The sequence below is a fragment of the Syngnathoides biaculeatus genome, chromosome 7 (assembly GCF_019802595.1).
Source record: "Syngnathoides biaculeatus isolate LvHL_M chromosome 7, ASM1980259v1, whole genome shotgun sequence".
NCBI classification, from domain to species: Eukaryota; Metazoa; Chordata; class Actinopteri; order Syngnathiformes; family Syngnathidae; genus Syngnathoides; species Syngnathoides biaculeatus.
In genome coordinates, this window is record NC_084646.1 from 7419077 (window position 1) to 7435446 (window position 16370).

At 42.6% G+C, this 16370-nt stretch overlaps 1 protein-coding gene and 1 pseudogene across 4 annotated transcripts in view; one reads left to right on the forward strand and one right to left on the reverse strand.

Annotated features, from left to right (window-relative positions):
- Window positions 1-16370, forward strand: part of lpp (LIM domain containing preferred translocation partner in lipoma) — a 176295-nt gene that overhangs the window by 17513 nt on the left and 142412 nt on the right. The window contains exon 1 of one of the 4 annotated variants that reach the window (XM_061824487.1): window positions 8268-8412. The exons of 2 other annotated variants lie outside the window; for them this stretch is intronic. The gene's annotated coding sequence lies outside the window, so the exon portion shown is untranslated. Of the gene's footprint in view, window positions 1-8267; window positions 8413-16370 lie in introns of those variants that run through there. One more of the 4 variants, XM_061824486.1, reaches the window with a different exon arrangement.
- LOC133504171 (5S ribosomal RNA) lies at window positions 7140-7258 on the reverse strand (annotated as a pseudogene).

Here is a 16370-nt window from a genome sequence, read left to right on the forward strand (position 1 = left end):
CGATGCAGGACTGCCACAACTATCTTAAGCACTGTATTGCCAGTAAAATCATAACTAATACGCATCTGCTGGCCGTGGTCGGAACACGGATACTGACTTTTTTGCTATAAGGCTTTCTGGACTACTCCTTGGGCAGCAGGGGTCCACGGTTTGCAGAATTGAGCTATGAAGGAGTACGTAGTAGTGGTCATCAGGCGGACAGTACAGGATTTTATTGCTCCGTGTTTGTTGTCATAAACTCCTATAACTATTTAGCAGATAATACAACGATGTTACCGCAAAATACAGCAGTGAGCCAAACCCCAGCTAGAGTTGAAAGTCAGGTTTATTATCTCACACGGGGCCGCTTCATGTGCTGCAGTGAACCCTTGCTCTTTACCTAGATAAGTGTTTCCCAACCTTTATTGTTTCGAGGCCGATATTGCTCATAAAAAAAAAAAAGGTTCGCCAAACAAACAATATTGTCGCATATACTGGTTGTATAGAGTGGATAGATGAACAAAGATGCATTATTTGTACAGCGTTTAGGCCAGTCGCAATAATCGCTGTATCGACTTATCGTTCGATAAATAAAACGGACACGTGGCTCATCAGGAAAGCGTCGACGTCACAGTTCTGAGGTCCCGGGTTGGATCCCGGCCCCGCCTGTGTGGAGTTTGCACGTTCTCACCGTGCCTGTGGGGGTTATTTTTCTGGCAATTCTGGTTTCCTCCCACATTTCAAAAACCTCCATGGCAGGTTAATGGAAGAATGTGAATTGCCCTTAGGTGTGAATGTGAACAATTTTTCTCTTGTATGTACTCTGCAATTGGCCGGTGACCAGTTCAGGGTGTGCCGTGCCTCTTGCGCAGAGTTCGCTGAGATAGGCTCCAGCGACCCTGGAGGTATGCAAAATGGATAGATGGTTTTATTCAGCGTAATTACTGCACGTACTCTCGTATCTGTGCGTTGGGCGTGTGCCTTTAAAGAACAAGGCCTCGTAAGTGACCTCAGGAGCTGGACTCTTGAGTGCCCGGTTACTCTGTGTGTGAGAATCTGGGCGGGAGTTGTGGCTTCTAGCAAGTTGTTTGGAATTTCCACGCATTTATTTGACAGATTGTCCTGTTCAGAAAATACAGAACGTCCCCGTTCTCGAAAAAATCCATTTTCGAACAAAGATTTTGAGATTTTTTTTTACTTCGCCCCCAACAAAACCCGAAAATAACAGAACGCGCGAGGCCAGACCAGCTGACCCACCCACGACTTGCTTGTCAATTAGAACAAAAACCCAGAAATAATATAACTCGTGCGGCGGTTGATTCAGTTTTCGAACCGCTTTCTAGAACGGATTGTGGTCGAGAACCGAGGCTCTAGTGTAGCTGAAAAAGCATGGGAGACTGTGCCTGTCCTTGTCTACGCGCGAGGGCCTTGCAGTACCTTGATTGCGCTTTGTTTATTTTTTCACTACACTCAAGCAGAGAATATTTAAAACTTAAATTTGGCGTCGGAACGCAATGTAAAAAAAAAAAAATCCACCAAGGTACAGCTCAAACGTTAAAGTAACTCCGGCGTGACTCCACTTTATTTTGAATTCAGTCGGGCAGTCAGTGAGTGGCTAGCTCGCTAGCGAGGCCATTTATGGGCGAAAGATCCATGCTGGTTGTACCTGTACAAGCTGAAACTTCCTCTCAAAGTTCTGAACACAGCGCCGTAGCTCTCAGACGGCTCACGCAGAGCAACCGTCGCACCGCCATTAAAATGTGCCTGAGCGACTGCAGAGAACCCACCAGGAGGGTCCGCAGCTCAAAGCGTCTTTCAACTTTAACATCATCAACACTGTCAAACGCGTCCTTTTTATTTTTTAAAAGCACGCCGCCGCGTTTAATGCAGTCAGAAATGGTTCTGAGCGACGCATATGTATGCGGTTTGATAGCGGCTGCTCTCAAGGGGCGCCGGGGCGGGGTGGGAGACGGGGGATCGGGTTGGTATTATTGATTTGAAATTCACACTATGCGCGAGTCTTCCTTTTAACAGCTACAGTCAGGCTCTTTTCCCTGTTCGTTTATTCCGACGCCGAGTCAAAGCACGTTGACTTCGCAGTGCTCTTTGCTTCTTAATTGAAGTCTTTATTAATGCGTCTCCATACTCAAAAATAGGGTAATACGAATGCTGTGCTATTAGTTTTCATATCACAATATGACAAGAGTGAAAGTTCATTTGCTACTGTTAGCTTCCAGCGGCTAGCCAGGTAACGAGTGCCGTCACGTCGAGCTTAATGAAGCAAGAGGGCGACCCACGGCGTAAAAGACCCATGTGGAGTCGCTGATTGAATGGGGCGAGCAGCGTGGGTTCAATTCCCGCTCAGTGGTGGCGTTGATATGTGTCCTGCGACTAACAGGCGACCAGTTTACGGTGTAGTCCGCCTTTCGCCCCGAGTTAGCTGGATAGGTTTAAGTGCTCCCATAATAATCCATAATATAATTTTCTTTCGACTGCGATTTTGTCAGCGGTCCAGTCGTTCTCACAGGAAAAATGGAATTTATTAACCAAGCAGTTTGCAAATGAACATTTTCTAAAATGTGTAAGTTCCGAGTTTACCGCAGCTAATCATAAAACCTAAAAGCCTTTTGCACAAGCTGTGTGAAATGCCTTTGAGTCAGCTGTCAATGTTTAAAATGCTGTTGGGGGTGGAAAAAAAAAAAGGGGCTTGTTACGTAGTTCTCAGGTTTTCAAAGATGCTTCGGAATGCTAACCAGAATCTTTTTTTTTTTTTTTTTTTTTTTTGTCTGTGTACGTGGACTGCTTTTGCGTTTGACGTGTAAGACAATGAAGCGTGACATTGCCACAACACAGTGACAATGCATCCCGTCTCTCTTCCGTGACGTCATCATCAGCGTGTTGCCCGACGGCGACAATTGCTTTCAACGCGACAAGCTATTTTTTTTTTTTGCTTCTCGTTTCGCCCGAAAATGACGGCTTCAAACCCAAATGTCTGACTTACTAGTTGTTTTTCAGCTTGGTGTCCTTGAGATGTTGATTGTGGAAACTGGTGTCAGGGACTAATTTTTTCCTCGTCGTCAAATCTTTTACACCTGACAATTGAGACAGCCAGATTTCTCATTAATATTCAATATCTAAATGAGATTTAATTTGATTGAAGTCGGGCTTCACTTTGATTGGTCTTTGGGTGTACGTTGGTATGTTGTGGCGCCCAACCGTTCATAGCGCGTCGTGTTTGGGTCCTTCTATGTGGGGTTTTACTATCTTTGTGAAGCAGAATTCATCAAGTTTTTTGGGCCCTTAGCCATAGATTATAAATTATGAATGTGTGTGTAAACAAAACATATCTGTACTCTATATAGTGTACAGTAGAGCCTCGGTTCTCGACCACAATCCGTTCTAGCAGGGGGTTCGAAAACCGATTTGTTAAAAAAAACACGACTAAACCGCCGCGCGAGTTGTTTTTTCGTTTTTTTTGGGGGGGGGGCGTTTGTTCAAATTGACAATAACAAAACGCGTCGTGGATGGGTCATCTGGTCGGGCCGCGCGCGTTCTTTTATTTCTGGGTTTTGATGTCGGCGTTCGAGTACCGATTTTCATTCGAAAACAGAAGCACAAAAATCGCGAAATTTTCGTTCTAAAACCGATTTGTTCAAGAACAGGGACGTTCGAGAACCGAGGCTGTACTGTATTTGTATCGTTTGGTGGCCTTGACACGCTCGCTTGAAGATTTCAAACTTAAAACAAGTCACAGACTCATTTTGAGCTTTGTTATGGATAAAAATGGAAAAACAAAAAATGGATTTTGATGGCATTTAACCTTTGGAGCCCTGCAATTCAATTTAAAATGGCATCTTCAAGCCAAAATGTCCGGCTTCCTGTTCACTTTGCAGCATGGCTTCTTCAGACATTTTCACGCGGCTTGTTAAGATCGACATTTCCACCCAATTTCACGATTAACTTTTTATGGTGCGTCACTCAGAGACTTTTGGCCTGTTGTGTTGAGGACCCTTAAAATGCATTCACGTCGCACACAATTTTTCAAAGATTGGTGGGTATTCAGGCTTGTTGAGGCTGGAAATGGTGATTTCATTTGTGAGAACAATGACAAACGGAAAATCCAGGAGCAGAGTTTGGTGATTCAGTAAAAAGGTGTCCCGGAGACTACTCGTCATCAATTGCTTATTGACAGAAAAGAAAAGAGCGCTTTTGTTAATCAAAGAAGCAGATTGTGAATGTAGAATAAAAAAAGAGAGTCCATTTACTCTGCAGATTACATTGTAGTGATTAAAAAGGTATAATTAAAGTCTGATGACTCCCCAGGAGTGCCGCGGGGGTCAGCGGCGATGAGGGTGATATTAACAGCAGCGCCTGAGAGACAGACAAGACAATTATTACGCAGGCAAGTCCTTTTGACTGGGCCGCAATTTTACGTGACAGACACGGAAATATTCAAGACGGAAAATTAGTTTAGTATATTTTTAATTTCTTATTAGCATCGTCCGTAAAAGTCCTGTATTTTGCCTCACCAACTTTTTATATTATTGGGAAAGTTATATTGGGTCTGTGGTGCCCCAGTAAACGTGAAATATGAATTAAAATCATCCACGCGTTCCTGAGTTCAACATTTTTGTTTTTTTTTTCTGAAAGGCCTGAAATCCGGTTATTTGAATTTCTCGATCTTATCTACCTCACGAGCGAAGAGCTCGGCTTTCCCTTTCCGCTTCTGAGCCACCGTTATTAATAACAAACGTGTGTTGTCACAAGCGGGTCTTGTACATGGAAAGGGGACGGTTTTAGCTAAATATTGACAAAGCGGAAACAAACATGGGTCAAATTCAAGAATCTTGTCAGAGTTGCCTTTTCTGGACACTTGTATGACAAAACCAAGCATATCATATCATATCAAAATGTTAAGTATAAACAATCGTTGTGTAAATGATTTATTATTAGCTGTGACAGACCCCATACAAAAAAATTACAAGAACGTTTTAGTCTTATGTCTGTTGTGTCCTCCGATAATGTGACTCCAGAGTACCGCACACATGAAGATTCAGTTCTACTAAGTGTTCTTGAAATATCGTGTAATTACATGCGATCTCACAAAACCAAAACAAATAAACAAACAAACAAAACCAAAGATACATTTCGGGATGTGTGCTGATCTGTGGTGAGTGTTCCTGCCTGAAGTTGCCGGACCCAGGAGCCTTGTAAAATCCTCGTTGTCCTCGAAAAAGAACTTGCTTTGGATAATACGTTTTGCCGTCTGGGAACCCCACATTTACACCCCCCAGACCCCCTCCCCCCCCCCCAAAAAAAAACAAAAAACAAACCAATAATATCGGTTAAGACGTGCTTGTTTTTATTTACGGTCTTTTGGTTATTTCCTTTCGTTGCATCGGTGTGCTTTTTTTGATTCTACTCCACGTCACAGTTCACGGCGTCACGATTTGGAAGAAGTCGACTCTCTGCCACACGCATGAAAACTTTTGTCCAAAGTATTGAACAAGTTATTGAAGATTGTCGGTTGGGACATGTTTCAGACCCTGAAATTGGGACGAATCCACTCTTCACTCAGGTCAGAACTGTGGACAATCTTATCGGATAATCTTCCAAGATTTCTCGATCGTCTGGTGTTTGACGTGGTTGGTCGGGATGTGTCAAATTTGTCACAAGAACAGTCCGATTGCAATTATCTGTGCCGTCGTTATTTCTCTGATCGTGACTCACTCTCATTATTGCACTGCTCGCCAGTTCTTTAGGCGGCATCATCAAGACTTAACCCTACGTCTGACCCCGATATGTAAAAACCGCTGACGATCAAGCTAATGTAATTGTGGCAGCCAAAATCCTGATTGATTAAAATTTGATAATTGTGCATTAATTAAAGTTATGTTTGTATCTGAAATGTATTTTCTTACAAATATATATATTTACATAACATTTAATATTCTATAGACCTCAGAAGTAGCATATTTGAATCATATATAATGTTTATACTTGCTTTATTTGATAATCCTATTCTGTTAAGTGGTTCTTTTGTCATCGTGTTTTTATGGGCGTGATGCGTTCATGTTTTTTAGCAAAGTGCTTGAGATATGGTGTCCTGAACCTAAGTTTGAGCGCGCTGGCTGTTCTGGTGGTGTTTGTTTGGGACGCTGACAATCCAAATGATGTTTCCCCTTGCCTCGATTAAACACCCACACGACGTGATATGTCGCAACACACCACGTACGCAAGTGAGGCAGGGTGCGCCAAACAATGCTGTCGCGGCGCGCCAACAATGCGCAAGTGTGCACTCGATGACCCTCGTGAGTTCTTCATTTCTCTCGGGCGATGTGAACAAGCTATAAATCACGATGTTAACAAGTCTTCGCCGCTTCAAAGTCGCCGTGTCAAACCTGGTAAGAGGGCGTAACGAGCCAGGGTTTTCCCACTAATGACTTCACAGTTGAACTTATGAATGATGTCATGGGATTGCCATACTTAACAATCGTTCATATTCCCTCCAATGGCATGAAAATAGCAAGGTCAGCTTTGTCAGAAAAGAACAGTGACACTGGGGGAGGTGGGGTGGCTTGGGTCAGGTGGAGAAAAGATTTTTGTTCATGTTAGAACATGGACACAATGAAATGTAAAACAAAGAAACCGAACTGCTAAAATGCGTCGTCAACTTAGCACCCTTCATTGTTCAAGAGTGAGGGAAAAATGGATACTTGAACAGGTGGTGTGAAAGTTTCTTCTGATCTCACCTGTAAAGGTCGAGAAACTGACAGGTCGACTTAATAACCCAAATTCCACAAACAGAACAGTGGCACAGAAAAAGTGTGGACAAATGCCAGTTTTTCCAGGCAGCGTGACACGCGTGTGAAGCCTTTGGCGGAGCTCGCTCCTGTTAGCGATATCTCGATCTGGTTTTGGATATTTTACGGAAACATGGACACATGGAATCTTACTGCTGATTCTGGTGTGATGGTCTGAGCACTTCCGGTGATGAAAAGTCTTCTTGCGCATGTATTTGGTAAACTTCCGGCTAGTCTGAAACATCCTTGTCCCGTTAGGGGTCGCCACAGCGTGTCATCTTCGATGAATGTGTATTTGTTTGGCACAGTTTTACGCCGGATGCCCTTCCTGGTGCAGCCCCTCTGCCTTTAGAGAGAAGGTTACAGCACCTGGTACTCGGGGGCGGTCTCCCATCCAAGTACTAACCCGGGCCAAACCCGCTTAGCTTCTGAGATCTGACGAGATCGGGCGTTCTCAGTCTAGCATGGCCGTAAGCCAAAAGTGTTTCGAAATCGAATGGGCATATATTTGATTCCCGAGAGACTTGTGACTCATGGGATTCTTGGGTTCCTCCTTCCAAAGGCGGATCTACTTTCCATTTCAATTCCATGTAGTACATTCAACTTGCTCCAAGTTTGTCCGACTTATTAAGCAAGTATATGAACATCCTGGTAATCGCCACGATACAAACCGGCTTTCTGGAGTGTCCGCAAGCGCCGATTTGCGCCGCATGTGGCAAACACGCGTTTGGCGAACACACGATGTATCCTGCAACGTTGAGCAATAAAAGCCACAAGTTCCTGTTATGCAAGAGCAGATTACAAGTTTCTTGGATATTAATTTTCTCTGTGAATAAGAGCCATGGGGAGGGGGGTTAGCGGAGGAGGCAGCGGCGGACAGGCGGAATGTGCTGTAATTATTGCAAGTCAATTCGTAAGTGGGATAAACACCCTGCGAAGACGCATTTTTCTAGGACGAGTCTTTCATTAAACATCAGTCGGAGTTACTAGGGGGACAAACGGCTGCCCTGTTGTGAAAACACTAGGAATCGCTTTGTTGTTCTACTGCCTGTCCGCTTCATTTGATGAACCCGTCTGACCATCGAACATTTTTTACAATCTGGATTTCGAAGAAACGTATGTTCGATAAATTAATTTTCAATTCTATTTCACTCGTCGCCACAAAACACGTCTATCTTAACAAAACGCACGAAAAAGTCTCAAGGACCCATACTCGGAATTGAACAAGAATTTGGTCATTTTGGTTTGAAGCAACCATTTTTGGGCAGTTCCAGGTTGGTTGCCCTCCTGATGAAGTTCGACAGGAAAAGTCGGGCAAAATTGCGATGCAACTCTTTGCATTCGGCATGGGAAAAAAAAGGGTGCGAGGGGCCTGTAATCGCTGCTTCCAGCAGCCTCAAATGTGATTCCAAAGGTATGCAGTGCAGTACTGCCTCTCTCTCGATTATTCCCAGTAAAAGCAAACCAACGGCGACATTGCCCCTCCATTGCTGACTTCATATTTTCTCCATATTTGGAAATGTTTACCTCCTCGTGATGATCGGCAGAGAAGGGATGTGAGTCACTTGGGCTGCACACAAGTTTGTCTGCCATTCGCTTTCCTGCTACGCGTGCCCGATCCAAAGAAACTGTGAGTATCTTCTTTTTGTATTGATTAATTGCGACTGAAACGGCAGTCGTCTGGCGTGTGTTAAGGCTTTAACGGTTGCCGAGAGACCACAGCAACAAACTCATTTCGGCAGTTTGATGATAGCGACTGTACCTTTAAGGGAGCCGACCGTCCTTCTTCCTTCCTCCCTTCTTTCCAGCTCCCACGTTCATCGGGTTGCCTGGTGGAGAACGTGGAAGGGGGAGTTTGAGGGTGTTAAGGCGCTAAATGACTTGGACTTGGCTGCGAGGGCCGAGAGATGTCCTTATCTTGTCCGTTTGGCACGAGGGGCTGACGCGTTATCGCTGAGACTCTGAAACAGATTAAGCCCCCGTGTACCTTGCAGCTAGCGTACCCGTCTAGCCGTGGCTCCAGGCCAACAATGTCGCATTCCGGAGGGTTTTGCTTTTCAACAGAAAACAGAACAAACCCATTGTTTTGGGCAATTGTTCACACGACAGTGACGGTTTTTCGAATTTTTTTTTTTTTTTTTTTTACAAAACAGTGGATTTTTCAATTTCAAGTCAGAAAACAACTGTCTGCAAATATTGCATTGACGCCTAACTCATAAGAGAAGTTAGTAAGAGAGCTTAACTATTTTTTTTTTAATGTTATTATTCGATCTCTACGGAGGTACTTTGTCACATTACCTAGAGCTAGTTTTTAAAGGAGTAGACATTTTTATTAAAGTTTAACTGCTATTTAGACTGGTGGTATCACACCCTTTTACCGTAATTTCTGGCCTACAAAACGGGACTTTTTTCACACGCTTTCAACCCTGCGGTTTATGCGGTGATGCGGCGCCAGCGACTTTTTTCACGCGCTTTCAACCCTGCGGTTTATGCGGTGACGCGGCGCTAGCGTTAGTGCGGGGCTAGTGTTAGCGCACCTGGTTGTAAGCCTCGGTACGCAGAAAGAGTTTAACGCTAACGCGAAACTGTATACCGAGGCTTATAACCAGGTGCGCTCTGGAGGCCAAATGGGTTTTTACCTGCCTTACGTGTATGGCTGGTTTCAAATGTTTAGAATTTTCCCTCCAGGGCAATAATTTTACATTCTGAAAGGCTTCTTTTTCCACTCAAAAGGATTTAAAAAAATGCTACATTTGTCTTTGTGTTTGGAAAGTGTAATCATAAATTGGTAAAACTGACATCACAACATCCTTTGCCTTCTGGGAATTGCTTTGGTAGGCTGCTATGTATTGCCTTCCATGTTTTTTTTCTTCCGGGGTGCGGCTAAATAACAGCATTCTCTTGAAATTGTCGCATGAATCTCAATTTTTAGCGGAGCTAAATGAGTTCTTTTGGACCGCTAGTTTAAAAAATGCGCCGACCGTCGCGGTACATCATGTGGACACCTAATCTGGCCTCACTCTACTTTTCCCCCGTCCTTAATTTCAAGATGCTGGCAAGTCGTCTTGAAAAGAAATCCCAACAAGTCAACAAATTAATACGTGATTAACGGGAGCAATTACACTACCGCCGATCCAGACCCAGCTCAAACGCAGATTATCTGTACATCGTTAATCACTTTAAGGGTTTTGATTACTTTCTGTCCCCCCCCCCCTTAAAGTCTTCGTTAAGCGACGGTAGCTCTTCCCAAACAGCTATTTACTGTTGACACTTTTAGGGAGCAGATTGGAGATTATATGCACATGTGCCATCGTGACGGCATATTTCCATTTATTCGTCTCGGGTTTTAAGAACTTTTGAAGGTTTTTTGGATTTATCCCCCCCCCACCCCACCCCTCGAGTTGGGTGGGTTGATTTAATAAGTGCTCGCTCTCTGGGGCCTCAACCTCGCGTTACCTGTGGACTCTGTTTTGATCCATTGTTTATTTATGTCGCAATTTCAATAAATAAGTTTGTCATTATTGGTTTCATTGATGTTATTTTTCAGGATTTTCTCACGTTAGAATTAACGTAAGTTGATTCAATTAGTTTTAATTAATTTTTGTCTATGTTTAAAGTAATTAGTTGATTGTAAAACCAGTTATAGTTGAGTCGACTACTGTTGGTGGTTATTGTTCTGTGTTTCAGTAATATCGCATCCCTTTCTAACATTCCGTGCTACAAAATATGTAATGCATTCATGATTATTGCTGATATCTGATCGGACTGATATCTGTATTTGCCTAAATTCCACCCTGTATCAGACCTGTAGTGAAAATGTTGGCTCAAGACATCCCTAGTATTTTATTTTTTTTCAAAGTCAAAAATTCTATTCTCATGAGAAATAAATCATATCGTTAGAACAAAATTGCTATCTTACAAGAATATAGTATTTTTTTGGTAAGTAAGTTTTTTTTTTTTTTTTTTACTCCAAAAACTTGTAACGTAAGAATGAATTGTTTGTGTGCCACTTTTGGTTTGTAGTCAAAATGAAAGATGATCATATCAGCCAAGTCCTGTGGCGCACATTTCCATTTCCTGTCAATGAACATTTTTTTTTTTTAACCAGTCAAGAAAATGCATCGTCATGAAGCTAACCGCCCCGGACAGCCCAGCTCGCGCGCTGCCAGAAATGACATTTCCTGCATCCTCCTCCTCCCCTCTCGTTGAGCATGGGATGCCACTAAGTGATTAAACTGAGATTAGGCAGCCGGACCGCTGCGGGCTAATGGGACACACTTTGCGCTGTGTGTGACTGATCCACTCTCAGATGCCAGCCTCTAAAGAGACTCGAATGATTGCGGCGGCCTGTTGCCAAAACACACCACCGTTTAGAATAACAACAAAAATACACAAATTCAAGGATGACATAAGCGGCAAGGGGAGTGAGCAACGTGGGGGAAAAATGATATCATCTGGTGTTATATCTGGAGAAAATGATGGCATTTAGGGTAAAAATTGAAATATTTTGACCAGAAAATTTGCAGAAAGGTATGTCCTCCAAAACTAACCAATCGGAAAAAAAAAAAAAAATATATATATATATATCCCTACCCATAACTGATAATCCATAACTATTACCCTTCTCTTAAAGTGTACGGAATGTGTAATTTGTAACGCAAATTATCTTATCTAGATGAAAATATATATTCAACTGTTCCATAAAATGAGGCGGCACGGTGGATCAGCTGGTAAAGCGTTGGCCTCACAGTTCTGAGGACCCAGGTTTAATCCCGGCCCCGCCTGTGTGGAGTTTGCATGTTCTCTCCGGGTACTCCGGTTTCCTCCCACATCCCAAAAACATGCAACATTAATTGGACACTCTAAATTGCCCATAGGTGTGACTGTGAGTGCGGCTGTTTGTCTCAATGTGCCCTGCGATTGGCTGACGACCAGTTCAGGGTGTACCTACCCTGCCTCCGGTCCGTTGACAGCTGGGATAGGCTCCAGCACTCCCCGCGACCTTCGTGGGGATAAGCGGCAAAGAAAATGGATGGATGTTTCATAAAATGCATAACCTGTTCGATGTTTTTACCAAAAAAATATAAGTTTTTATGACTTAAAGTCTGCGAACTTTGACCTAGTTTCTCTGACCATGACTCATTGTGTGGGTGGCGGAGCCTCGTACGTCACAAAATCTGGGATGGGCTGTTTTGGAACGACGATAAGATGGGAGTCTTTTGCGTTCCCGCCGAAGAAAAACCCATTCGTTTTGAGAATTCCTCAGGGATTGTAAACTAAAACCAATCTGTAAAAATGATTTTTTTTATTTTATTATTATTATTAAAACTGTGCTAAACAAATATGAGCGTTCATCTGAGATGACACGCTGTGGCGACCCTTAACCGGTCAAACCGAAAGAAAGCAGCATTTTATTATTATATTATTACTTATTTGTGAAAATATACCAATTTAGACTACGTTATCGGCTTCCGTGTGTTTTGGTGCAATAATAAGCATTTTGCACGCAAAGTAGTTGTCGCGTAGCAAATCACTAAATACACGGCGTTGGCGTAATTTCAAAACAAGACCGCAAACTTCGTATATACATTCAGAATATCGAAGTCTTTGCTATTTATCAGTTTATGACTAACTCAACCAAAAAAAGAACTTCACAAACGGTTACCAGTCGATATTTCCAACACGAGGCATATCGTCCACGATGGGTCTGACCGCTTTGTCGGCTTCTTCATCGCCAGCGACTTCGTCTGAATTCGATCGTGTGTGCTGTCTAACTGGCTCAAATTGATAACCTTTTAACGCCTTCATAAATCCTGTATTCTTCGTGGGACCCTTCAGAATAATGTTCATCCCTCGAATTATCGGAAAATTCATCGGCATTCTTAGTGTATTGCTACGGGATCCATGTTGTTGTCACATCGTCCTAGATCACGCCCCTGATCGGATGTTTCCGCTTCATTTCCGTCTTTTTCAGGCGAATCCACCAACGTGCAGTCATTTGTTGAAAATAATCGAAAATTAAAAATGTTTTCTTTGTAAGGGATTTAAGATTCGTATTCATCATAAAAACTATAATATTAGCAAAAAGGTGCATTGGGGTCCTTTCATTCCCTTTAATCCCTAAACCTAACACAAAAATACAATATCGCTACCTATAATTTATAATCCACAGCTACTACCCTTCTCCTAATCCGCAAATTTTATCCCTAACCATAGCCCTACTCTTTAATCCACCAGTTTTACCCGAATGTTTACGCAAAACTTTACCTTTTACCTGTCACCCTTCTCTTTAACTCTACTCCTAATCCACAAACCTAATCCCTAACCATAGCCCTACTCCTTAATCCATCAGTTTTACCCTGTTTACCCAAAACTTTGACCTGTAACCCTTCTCTTTAAAGATACTCCTAAACCCAAAACTTTAACCCCAACTCCAATTTATTAACATAAACCCTAACCTACCCCTATCCCGAATCACCATACGAGAGTTGAGGCTAGTACGATATTGAGCGAACTTTTATGATTTTCCACCAATATGAAACCGTTTTTTTCCCCCTTTTTTTCTGTCCCGCAACATTGCAATCTTATTGTTGACTTTATGCTGAGTCCAAATCCTTCAACACCCGTCACGGTGCTGACACGGTGGCAATCGGGAAGAGGGTCTGTATTTCAGATGGCTCGTCTTCCGCGGGATTAATTCCCCACGAGTCCCGCAGTGCAATTACCCACTGACCCAAATCATTTTCTTGGCTGCTTTTGTGTGCGTCTGTGCGTTGCGGCAATAAGACGGCGTCCAGACGTCATGCAGGTGCGCCGTTTCTGTCCCTGTGTTAGCCGGCATGTCCGATGTAAGGCAACTATTTATTACCGGGGAATGTTTCTTCAGCCAATTAATCGGTCAATAAATTAAACATTTTCCATCTTTAAAAAAAGTTTGAATATTGTGTATTTAAAGAAGTCAATCAAAATATGAGTTTGGAGTGAAACACCAGAATACGTCTCCAGACATCACTTCTGCATCAAACTGCTTTAGCTTGTTCTTTGGCTTTTTGCAACATTTTTTTGCTAAATTTATCCTGGTTTGGGTAATTGTGTTTGGTCTTAACTTTCTTTCTTTTGTTGTTGTTGTTTGCAAAGATTAATAGTTACCCAAATTTTACAATTGCAAACTTTTATTGTGAAAAGGTCAAACAACAAAGTTTGACAAAGTGTTGTTTTAAATCTCCCAAAACAATTACTGCTACTTCTGTTGGTCACCTTTATTTTTTTCCCACGATTATGTATTTTACAATTATTTCCTAAATTGCAAACAGACCAACTGTTAAATTGATTCAAAAGTAGACATGGTGGAAATTTAGACATAGATCATAGATTATCCATATAGAACTGTCTACAACATCTTGCAATTAATTCTCGTCACCCACAAATTTTACTAGATTTAGATTGTTAATAATTAAAAAAAAACCCTTTGGGGATCTATGTGGCCGTGCAACCCGAAACAAATGTTTTTAGTAATCACTTGCGTTCTTCCCATTCGGAAGTACACTGGCGCCAATTATTCACAAACATTTATGAAATGGTCTATCTATTGCAACATTTTAGAGTGATGGCATCCATTATGCAAGAATCGCTCGTCAATCTCGATTCGTTTCTTTCGTCTGCATTTGTAGCTTCATTCTGATTAACCCATATCGGATTCCACCGAGGCCCAAAACGAGGCAAAACAAACAAAGTCGCTGCTTTAACGCCGCGTTCTTAATGCTATTGCTAGTGTGCAGCGGGGGATCTTGGAGCTTTTTGCATGTCATGTCTAAACGGATCTTTTAGCGGTTTGCCCCAGAAAATATTTCACCAATGGATTAATCAATTGTATATTATATATTAGACCACGGGTCACCAACGCGATGCCCGCGGGCGAATGGTAGCCCGCGAGGACCATATAAGCCGCCGGCCACAAATTGTTCCTATTATTTGTGCTTTCAATTCTGAATCTGACTTGGTTACGTGACTTAAAATTTTAAAATACCTGTAATGTCATTTACTACAATAAATTAAAACAAAAATATTTTCTGTACGTGTAATGAACTGAGTCTGAAATTTGCCGCAAACAGGTCACGTAGCCCTTCATACGATCGGTGCTCACGAAGTAGCCCTCAGCCTCAAAAAGGTCGCTGAGCCCTGTTATAAACATTACACCGATTTCATCTGGTTGATCGAATCGGCCGATGATTCACATTTTTCCGTGATTGGCTGATCCGTTTTGATGTCATAATTCGCCGAGCGGATCGGTGACGTTATTGACGTTATTACTCCCCGTTGCTGTCGCGCAGAGTATATCTGAATCCAAAAGCCAGTTTATTTTCACATTGTAGTATTTGCAATGTTTTTTCGTGTCATTTCTCGTACAAAGATCCCATACATTGGATGTAAGCCCTCATCTGAAAAATCCCTTTGACCCCTTTCACGTACCTTTTCGGTTGTTACAGAGCAGGAAGACGCAAACAAAACACGCTGTCCGTTGTTGTTTTCTGTCGGGCATACACAGGCCCCAGCCGAATTCCATTTGGCTATATAAAGTACTGTACAAGAGAAAATATTTTCTCATCAAGTCTTTGTCGTCAGAGTTCTTGATAAATACAGTAGACCCACCGGATGTGTTTCGTGTTATCTTCGGGATTAGGTTAAGAATATACGCTAGGGGTAGGATTTGCTTCAGAAATTTGGTGGGAATTACCAGTTCGGGGTAAAATGAGGAAAAAGCACAATGGCTACGATCTTGGTCATGGTTAGGGTTGCAAATTCGTTGCGAAAGACATTTAAGTTTGGGTTATAGGTTAAATTTAGGGTTTAGATAAGGGTTAGCGATTTGTGTTACGAGTTGGGCTAGGTCCAAGAGGTTATTGTCATCACATCATCAGTCACTGTGGTTTGACGGGCGCGTATGCGCCCATGGGACATCGCACTCGTAAATCTGCACAGTTGAGCACGAAAAATCACGTGCGTAAAATTTGTTACGAGTAGAAATACATTGATATCGAAAGACGTCGCTTATTTTGTGTAGTCTTGACCAATGTTCCATCTAAGCTGCGCAATTGCGCAGTTCTCGCACACGCTCAGCGCACATGAAAACCGATCCAGCGCACTGAACCGCAGCCTCACGGGCAGCTGCTCAGCCTACTTCTAAAGTACTTCCTCGTTTACCTGACACCGCCCCCCTCCGCTCTTAAAGGGGTACACTCATAATTACATACAGAACATACACCCGCAACTTTATATCTGTGGGCATGACTGGTGGACCACACCTTTAACTTTATATCTGCGGGAATAACTGGTGGACCACACCCGTAACTTTATATGTGCGGGCATGACTGACCACATCCGTACGTTTTTCAAATGTGAGTGACTGCATCGTAATTGGAGTGAATCTTACTGTAATTTGTAGCGTGGGATACCTTATCACATTGTGAACGCAGTATCGAGAGTAGCTGTATACGCACTGTATAGACAGTTTTGCATAATAGCATGTATTATGTTGTAATTTAAATGACTCATATCATAACTCCACTGAATTTGATTGTATTGTATCAG